Below are 10550 nucleotides of genomic sequence, written 5' to 3'. Positions count from 1 at the left end.
TACACTGTGAAGACCAGTGGCTCTTCAGAAATCCTCCAGATTCCAACACCACACAGGGACTGGGAGGCATCCATGACTGTGGATGGATACGGTTCTCAGCCTCCCCAGTGTGCTGGCAGTCATATCTTGCCAGGCAATCTAATAATGCTCCTTTGTAGTATGTGTCATTCTACCAGTTCCGGGGCTCTAGAACAGTGCTTCTCAACCTGTGGGTCATGACCCCTTTGTGGGCTGAACAACCATTTCACAGGGGTCACCTAAGACCATCAGAAAACACAGATGCTCATGTTATGGCTCCTAACAGCAGCAAAATTACAGTTGCGAAATGGCAACAACAACAATTTTATGTTTGGGGGTCACCCCAACGTTAGGAACTGTATTAGAGGGTAGCAGCAGGAAGGATGAGAAGCACTGTTCTAGAGAACCCTGACTAAGTCAATGCAAGTCTCTTTCCAGTGCACAGCAGATTGCTCTAGATATTTTTTTCAGTTAGCCAGGCTTGGATCTCTAACTATGATCACAGTTTAGCCAACTCATGCAAACCCATCCCCTTTGCACAGGAGCACGCCAGCTCTCCCTCGAGTTGTCCCTCTCTGCAATGAATTCCTCACACTCAGTCATAAGCCTCTCAATGACCCAATTCCACAGCCAGTTTGCTCCTGTTCCTCCCTCCCTTCACCCCCTCCTTCCATCCATCCATCTCTCCAGCAAGGTCTTTACTGAGTCCCTACCTTCCTCTCACCCCCAGAACTTCCAGAAACACAACTCACCAACTTTCTTACAGCCCAGTGTTCTCAGGCCTTAACCCTTCCTAACACTGTGATCCTTAAATACAGTTCCTCATGTTGTGGTGACCCCGCACCCAACCATAAAATTATCTCGTTGCTGCTTCATAACCGTAATTTTACTACTGTTATGAATCATAATGTAAATCTCGTGTCTCGTGGTGGTCTTAGGTAACCTCTGTGAAAGAGCTGTTGCACCTGCAAAGGGGTCTCGACCCACAGGTTGAGAACCAGTGCTTTAACCCATTATAACCCCAATAGTGGGATCCTGGAAATGCTGCTGGCCTGGCCACAGACAGTTCACAGTTCACATTCCACTACACTAAGGTGTCCCTCAGCAGCAAGCAAGGGGCAGTTTTGCAAAGTCCCAGCTCCCTTAATCAAGAGCTGCTTTCCCCTTCGTTTGTCACTGCATATTACACAGAGGGCATGATGAAGACTGTAGGAAATGCAGTTCTGACTTGAACAACATGAACCGGTGCATGGATGGCCCACTGAAACATCTACCGCAAGAGTTCTCTACTTGAACTTGTTAAGTAGAACTTTAAAAATGGCTCACTGATGATATTCCATTGGGTCTACTTATTAAATTCCATTTCTGAGATATGTTTTCTCGAGATGAGAAATTATTATTTTTTTAATCAGCAGTAATTGGCAATCATGGGGAAACACTTGTAAGCTGGAGGCAGAGTCAGTTACTTCCTCGAACACAACAACACCAGTAGCTCAGTCTCATTAGCAGACTTCTGAGGCTCTAACTCCAGGTTTGTTCACCTTCTCAAAGGCAACACACGCATTGCCTCCCCGCCCCAGGCTGCAGCTTCGCAGTACTCCATAGTGAGGGAGATATAGGTCAGCAGCGGGAAGTAATTGGATTTCAACACAGGAAGCACAAAGTGCCACTTTGGAAAGGGAGCCTCTTGTTATGTCCAAGTGTGCCTCTGACTCTAATGGCATTGTTTCCCCTTAAGAGAGGTCATCTGGGCCCCAGGGAAAGGAGGAGAGAAGACCCCCTTGCAGCTACCTTCACAGTTCCGCTCCTCCTGGCTGCCAATCCGGAGCCAAAGTGCCCCTGGGCTGAGAGCTAGTCAGTCAAAGGCTACCGTGAGCAGCCAGGAGGAGCCAGGACTCCACTGACTGCCACAATATAGCCATCAGCACAAAGGTAGTCATCGGGGACTTTGTGCACAGAGAATGCTTTGAAGGACTTCAGGATGACAAGGTGACACCTGTGATTTGGTCCTCCTGGACCCTGAGACTAAAAGCAGAGGCAGCCAGTTTCAGTGATCCCAGAAAAGACAAAGCAACTCTAATGAGTGCCAAGCTACTGCACCATGTCCCCCAGGACCTGTTTCTGCTCTTCAGCCTGGCGTGATTTGAGAACAGTCAAGACAAGCAGCTTCCAGGAAAGCCACACTCAAGGACAATTCCAGTTTCCTTTCTAAAGTCAGCATTTCTAAAACTACAAACTCAATCCACATTAGTTATGGAAGATACATCAACTAAAGATAAAAATCTTACAAATAAAATCTCCTGTAATCCCAGACCCAGGGATACCTACTGGGAGAGTCTTCTAGTGAGAATACATGCCCTCAGGAGCACACATGTGCAAACTGCACCCTGTATCTCTTCTGTAATATAATAAAATGGTCACATCATATCAGCTCATAATTAGCTTTGCTAACTTAGGGATGTGTTCCTGTACATATTTCTCAATATTATTTTTAGTGAATGTTAAGTATCCAAAGGCAATTTTTTTCTTTTAAAACCACACTTTCATGAATCTGTGTCATGCTGTGGTTTCCAAACCACTCAGGGCTCAGGGCAACGGCTGGTCAGACACCGTTTTACTTGAGGGCCTTGGCATTCAGCCCAGATGTCTCTCAACAGAGGAATGGATACAGAAAATGTGGCACATTTACACAATGGAGTACTACTCAGCTATTAAAAACAATGAATTCATGAAATTCTTGGGCAAATGGATGGATCTGGAGGATACCGTCCTGAGTGAGGTAACCCAATCACAAAAGAACACACATGATATGCACTCACTGAGAAGTGGATATTAGTCCAGAAGCTTGGAATACCTAAGATACAATTTACAAAACACATGAAACTCAAGAAAAGGAAGAGCAAAGTGTGGACACTTCGGTCAGTCAGACATTAATAAGCATCTCCTCTAATTCTTTGCACTGAGCAGCATTTTAGTCCAAGTTTGAGGCCACGAAAGACGTTCTCAGAATAAGAAATAGTGATTTCCACCCACCCATGGGTGGTAGTGTGCTATGTGCTCCTCATGAGAGGCCTAATTTACTCTCACCAACTCCTTTTCCATCAGTGGCCCTCAACCTTTCTAATGCAATGACCCTTTAATACGGCTCTTCATGTTGTGGTGACACCCAACCATAACATTATATTTGCCGCTGATTTCTAACTGTAATTCTGCTACTGTTATGACTCATCATGTAAATATCTGTGGTTTTCCAATGGTCTCTGTAAAAGGATCACTTGATCTCCACAGGGTTCGTGACCCACAGGTTGAAAACTACTGCTTCATATTGAGCCGTTTTGGGTTTTTTTGTTGCTGTTTCTCCATATTCCCATAAGAAAGCTGCGAACTGAGGCTTGTAAAAGGTTGAAGCCATACCAGCGTGTAACAGGCTAAGGGCTCTATCTCAAGAAAGCCAGGAAATTAAACACTTTGTATGATTCAGCTTTTCCCAAAGATCTCTACTCTTCAGGAGTGGAAGGGCGACCCATGTAGCAATTAACTAACCCCATGGCGCATCACATCTGCTCAACAATAGGTCAGATGTGGGGGAAACTTGCATAGGTCTTTTTCCCCATTAGTGAATGTGGTCTTTACTCTTCTACGTGGAGATAATGACAGGACAGACTAAAACTTTCTGTTCCAAGAGACTTCAAGATTCAAAAATAATCTCATGCACGGGTTTTGTCTCAGGATGCTCCCCTTCACAAGCTCATGTCGTCTTTAGTGGGAGAATCCCAGCACACATGTGTGCACAGGCAGTGGGGCTCAGCCTCCACAGGGCATATAGTTTATAGGCCCAGCCTAATTGGCCTTAACAGTAGATGGTTCCTGCTTGTAGAATGGCTTCTAAGTCTATAGAAAGCCCTTACTTCCTTATGGTAAAAGTCATAAACCTCAGAGAAAACTTAACCCTTAATGTTTTGCTTTAAATTATTATTTTTCCCTTGTCCTGGAAGATCCAGCATAAAGTATAGCCAAGACGATCAAACCAAACAGCAGCCCTTAATCTGTAAATAATCACTTTGGCTTCATGGCAATCAGGCAAGCAGTGGGAAACAGCTGGCTCAAGATGAACGTGACAACCTATTAGCATTCAGAGAGAAGTGATTTCTCTCATCACCTTTCCTGAAGATGCTGTTGCTGTGGCAACCAGTCCCTGCATTCATCCTGCATCCAGTTGCTAAAATGACAGCTGAAGCTGGCCAGGGTAAGGGAAGATCATTCCCACTATCTCAGTGGCTGCCAATCACATCTGTTAGGTGGATTCTATAGGACTACCCCTACCAACCCCACAAATGCCTCTCCAGCCGACTTCCCTAGCTTGGGTCTTCCCGCAAGGCTTCAGAATCCGTTCATTTCAGTACACCAGCCAACATTTAACTTAAAGAACCATTCTATGCTTTGGGGACAGCAGTTTAGATGTTCTTTCGTCTGAACAATGCCATGAAAGGTATATGTGTGACCATGGGATATTCCTCTGGGCAATGATCTCCTCCAGCAAGGCCTGGGAAGAGGGCCACAGCTGCTTTCTGATACGTGCCACACTGTTCTCCGTCTGTGGATGAAAATGCTAACCATGAAGCCAGTTCCTTTATTTTTACCTTCTGCCAAGCAATCCACCTGGATTTCAAACATACCTTGAACATCCGTTTAAACCACAAGGCACCCCTGCACCTCATGGTGGCTAGCTTGCCGTCAACAGGCTGAATGTCTCCCTGTCTGAACACTAGAGTGTCTCTCAGATGGAGACACCACTTAATTTCTATTTTCTGAAGAAAGTGCATCTGAAGATGGTCCGTCTTGGGTGACCATCTCAGCTTATCTTCGAGTGCTTCGACGACGTTATCTCCCTCAGTTCCATTGCAGCAAGAAGAGTATCTGCATTCATTCAGCATCCTGTAAACAAACAAACAAACAAACACGGGCAGTTTTTAAAAGTTTCATATGAGCTGGGACCTAAACGTTCTGCAGGGAAGCACGGTCCTTCACCTGTAAACAAATTACTTTCCTACCTCATGCTGTGGTAGACTTATGAAGACGGAAAAGGAAATATGATGTTTTCAAAATGGTACAGCCCTCCGTGCCCACTGATTCTGATAGCTCTTTGTCTTCTATTACTAAAGGTCAAGGCAATTTCTGCCCTGTTCAAACATTACATGATAAGCTGAAATACGTTTTCTGATAGTTCACAACCAAGAGCCTTTTCGGCTCTGTACCCCCAAACAAAACCAGTGTTCTTTGCCTTGTGTGAGCGCAGTGCTTGGCTATGCCGGCAAGGCAGCGTGCAGGAGATCGCCAGCACAGCGTGCACCGGGGCCTTTGTCTAACCACAACGGTTAGACAGAGGGGGAGCCTCTGTCTCGTGATTTGCCGCTTTGTTAATGCAGGACTCTCTTGGGCCCAATCATGACCCACGAAAAAGAAAATTACAATAAACCCATTAGAATTATAGCTAATGGTTGTTCGGGACACAATGAGAGGCCATTTAAGACACGATTTGCATGTATAGTCTCATTTGTTCCCCCCAGATGTTTTATGAATTAAGCAAATGCCATTATTGTCCTCGTGCTTAAGAAGCCCAGTGACTCCCCAACAGAGACAGAAAAACCCCAATCACATTAATGCTAAAGTCCTATGCCTCCTTTAACCCTCCCTCATGCTGGTTACTTTTCGGTAGCTCTTAAGCACAAAGGCCCCATCCCCTTTCCGTCTCCCTGGAAGGAGGCAACAATCAGAGCCTAGCTACTGGGTAGGATCCAGTGTGCATTGCATGCGTGCCACTGCTCGGGAGATTGTCACTGGTGAGAACAGGGGGCTTTTGATTGCAGATTGAGGAAGTTCGGGCTCTTCAAAGCTGTGCGACACTGTGGCGCTAAGTCAGTTCCAGGAGTCTCTGAGATGATACGGGCTCTTCCATGCTGCTCCGACGAAGACCGGGGTGAGGAGCCTTCTGAGGTTCTTGTCTCTCTTCCTGACTGCTCATTTTCCTATAGTGCCTCATAAGGCAGACTGTGGAGTTCCTGTTTTCTAAATGTTAACGCTGAGGAATCCACACACATATCACCCAAAGAAGAATAATGACTTTTCTAAAGATTTAAATAAAACTGTAAATTTTTAAAGAGAAGGATAACTGCTGATGAGGATATATGTGGCAAGGTTCCAAGCCTTTGCCATCAAAGGCTGAATGCTTTCTACACCTATGCAGTACCTACTGTCATACAAAGCAGCACCAGAGATGGTCTGGCCCATCCAGGGTAACTGTCACATTACCACTAACCACAGCTCATTACACACCCGAGCAGCTGACTGCCTAGGGCAAAATGCATGGATGTTCACATTAGGGTTCCTTTTTAGCTCTGAAACTTAGAAATCTTACAATGATATAGCTGGGGGAAAAGACAACCTGGAAAACGCAGGTAAACTAAAAGGAAGCAGACTATTCATAAACCCTTCCCTCAGAAATAACATGTTAGTATAGATTTCTTCAGAAATTTTCCTTTCTGTTTTTAAAAGGCTACATTGTATCAGATACCTCCTGTTTTTATAAATCTAATACATTATGAACATTCTTTCCACATTAATAATGTTTAGTCCATGAAATTACTTTATTAGTGCCAATATCTGTCATATACATTTTATAATCCATAATCCATAGTTTATTTAACAAGATTTTCAACTGTTGAATTCTTAGAAGCTCACTCAAACAGTATTTCATAGGTGAGCCTCTATATAAATCTCCACTTGCTTATATTTTACTTATAGCAATTATTCTGTATTAAAAGGCATTAATGTTCTAGTGGATTGGGGTGTAGCTGACTAGCAGAGCAGTTGTGTACTCTCTGTGGGGCCTTAAATCCAATTCCCAGCACTGACAAGAGATACATGGTTTCAAAGTGTTTAATACATATTGTCAAAATGCCTCCCAGAAAATTTTAATCAATTTACCTTCCTATAATTCAGTGTGATGGTTTGCATATGCTTGGCCCAGGGAGTGGCACTATTAGAAGGTGTTGGAGTAGGTGTGTCACTGTGGGTGTGGGTTTTAAGACCCTCATCCTAGCTGCCTGGAAGCTAGTATTCTGCTAGCAGCCTTCAGAAAAAAGATGTAGAACTCTCAGCTCTGCCTGCACCATGCCTGCCTGGATGCTGCCATGTTCCTGCCTTGGTGATAATGGACTGAACCTCTGAACCTCTAAGCCAGCCCCAATTAAACATTGTCCTTATAAGAGCTGCCTTGGTCATGGTGTCTGTTGGGAGCAGAAAAACCCTAACTAAGACATTCAGAATAAGGGTTTCTATTGTTTTATTTGTTTTTTAAACATAGTTCTTAGAGGATTCTTTACAATGTGTTTTAATCATATTCATCTCCCACCAACTCCCCCAAGATTACTGGTTGATCCTTCTCTACCCACCTAACTTTGTGTCTTTTTGATATATTAAAAAAACAACAGTTTCTTTAAAATGTCTGTTGAGTCTAAGTTATGCTCCCATGTATTCTTGGTGTGTTGCCATCCATTGGAGCACAGTCAGCCTTCCAGAGACTACACCCTTAAAGAAAACTAACAACCACACCCTCTCCAGACAGCTAACAATACACAGTAGTTCCTCCGCTAAGGTTAGGAATCCATGCCCCCTCTCCGTGCTGGCATTTGGTCTGGATTGAACATCACAGGTCTTATACCTGCTGTCACAATGGCTGTGGGTTCACATGTGCAGCTGCCCTGCTGTGCCCCTAGGACAATTTCCTTGTACCCATCCACCACTCTGGCTGTTAGACACTTCCCACACTTGTCTACCTCAACGATCCTGAGCCTTGGGAGGAAGGAATGTTATAAGTGCTTCCTTACCAGGTCAAGGTCACCAGATGTGGTTAGTCAAGGTTGGAGGGGCCACAGCAAGACTGTGGGTGTGACTTGTTATACCCTTATCAGAAACAGAATATAGTGGTGATTGTCAGGACCAAAACAACTGTAGTTGTCAGGATACATTGATGATGGCTATGCTGAGTGCACAAGACTAATGTCTAAGACCAATTGTCCTGCCGACTTTCCAGGCTTCCTTGTCTTCAAAGAGGAACACAAAGTGGCCTGAACCCTTCACTGCCTAAGGGAGTGGCTCCATTTCTCAGGAACTGAAAGGCACACAGTAACCCAGGAGCCTCAGACTCTAACCTGAAAACCCTACGAGGCGTGTTGTTCCTCATAGCAAGGCTTCTAGGACAGGACAACTTCATGATTCCCTGCAGGGTGTGATATAGATGTTCTATTTATGGCTGAGCATCCCACGTTTGGATTCTTTTTAAAAATCAAAATCTTGTTTAACCCAGAGTCAATATAATATTCTTCAATAGCCTGAGTCCTTCCTTGCTTTTCTCTGTTAACTTCAGTAATCACAACTATAGACTCAGAAGAAGAAAAAAGGACAAAAGAAAATAAAAAGGATGGTGATATGTTCTTCCATTTACTGAAGAAGTAGATGCTAGACCATGGAGACAATCCTCCAGGCACTGCCAATTCCTAACATAGTCACAGAACAGGATCTCAGGAGGGCCAACCCAACTCCTGTCATTCATACCAGGACAGTGGGTGTATCACTAACTTTCCTCATTGCTGTGATCAAATATCTGAAAACAAACAAACAAAAAAAAGCCACATCATGAAAGAACAGTTCAGTGGCACAGGTTATGGTCAAGGGACAGTATGGTGGGAGGGTGAAGAGGCAGCTGGCCATGTCGTGTCCACAGAATCAGACTAATGAACGCTTCAGCTCACCTCTTCCTGGTCACTGAGTCCATGGGATCCAGCCCATGGAATGGGGCCAAGGTCATTTGGTACAGGTCTTCTCATCGCAGTTAACCCAGTGTAGAGGCTCCTGCACAGACATGCATGGAAATTTATTTTCCAGGTGACTATAGGTCCTATCAAGATGACAACATTAATCGTCACAGTGGGCTATTGTGGATCAACATGAGTTAGGGTCAGAGATTTAAGTCATTCTCAGAACTAACATGGAGCAGCAGAAATCTGTGCATGCCATGCCTCATATCTAATACTTAGTCAGAACTTCATCTGATAAAGTCCTCCCTTCCTGAGCTGGGAGCCCCTGGAGGACTATCCCAGAGGTGTTGCCAGCCTTACAAACTTACCTACACACCTGACAACTTACACTATTTCTTTTCTGGTCAAGTAAACTTGACTGTTATGGAGCAGATCTCAACATTTACATAAATTTTTAAGGGATTCCAAGTAAATGTAGAGCCTACAGCGGCATGTTCAGGGCTACTCCTCCAGACCCCAGGGGAGGAAAAAGGTGTCTCCTGCAACTGAGGTCCAACAGAGGAAAAAAGAGAAGAAAAGATGGCTTGGTTGAGAAAGGCAAGAGAAACTCCTGTGTTGTGTTACAGTCAATGACAGTTTTGGGTGAGTATCAAGGAATCATGGAAGTTCTTGAAAGAAGGAAGTATTGTGAGCTTCTCTATTATAAGAAAGACCACTCTGGCATCTATGTAGTTCCCAAATAACAATAATAACAGAAGGGAGAAAACAAGCTACTGAACGACCAAGTGAAGGCTATTTCTATAACCTGAGGCCAAGAGCACTAAGCCCCTCCCTTTGTAATTCCAAACTGTGCTCTTCACATCTGTTATTTGGTATTTCATTCAGTGCCTGGCTTTCTCACTAAACAATGAGTCCATGAAACAATAAACCATGACTGTTTTCCCCTGATAACTCCCACCATTAATACCTTCCGTAAACAAATGGAAGCAAATGATCCATACAGGATTGTTAAATACGGATGGTATACTCTTCTTCTGGAAGAGACTAATCCATGTAGAGATAGTGACAGCCTTCCATACGCATAGGCTCCGCAGCTGTGGATTCGACCAAGCTTTGGTCAAAGACATTTGAGTCTACACTGACATATCATGTTCCTTTTCTTATCATTACTCCCCAAATAACAAAGCACAGAAACTATTTACACAGCACCTGTGTTGTCTAAAATGCCCTACAGTGATCTATAGAAGACTTAAGAAGAATACAGAAAGATGTGTGTAGGCTACAGGTAATCACTGCCCCATGCCTTTTCACATAAGGAACTTAAGTATCTGTTGACTTGGATATCCCTGAAGGTCCTGGGACCAATCTCCCCCATGGACACCAAGAAACAAATCAAGGTAGGTAAAGATAGGAAGATAGAAACATCTACTCTGATGGTTTGTAGTCATTTAATTCCTGGAGTTTATGGTATGAAATCACCCTTCTTGTATCTATCTCCATGTTATTAGTTCTGCTTGGTGTTTTTAAATGACCACCCTTTTTACAGATGAGGTACTGAGGATGCTCAACAAGATTAAGTGTCTTACTAGCATCTTACAGTCAGGAAGGAACAGACTTGGAGCTGGACCTAGCCAAACTGAGCATGACTTTCTGTCAGTCCTTAGATGGAACAGGGCGGACTAGAGAAAGCTCTGTGCACCTCAGGATATCAGGTCA

General features: G+C 44.1%; 1 annotated feature.

The window, feature by feature from the left end:
* Positions 3880–6379: an enhancer, noted in NCBI's record as "VISTA enhancer mm795". NCBI's record gives its function as "enhancer in: forebrain[6/10]" and the evidence as "EXISTENCE:transgenic organism evidence [ECO:0001131][PMID:17130149]".

Source organism: Mus musculus, chromosome 12 (assembly GCF_000001635.26).
Source record: "Mus musculus strain C57BL/6J chromosome 12, GRCm38.p6 C57BL/6J".
NCBI lineage: Eukaryota > Metazoa > Chordata > Mammalia > Rodentia > Muridae > Mus > Mus musculus.
This window is presented reverse-complemented; position numbering and strand designations above follow the sequence as displayed.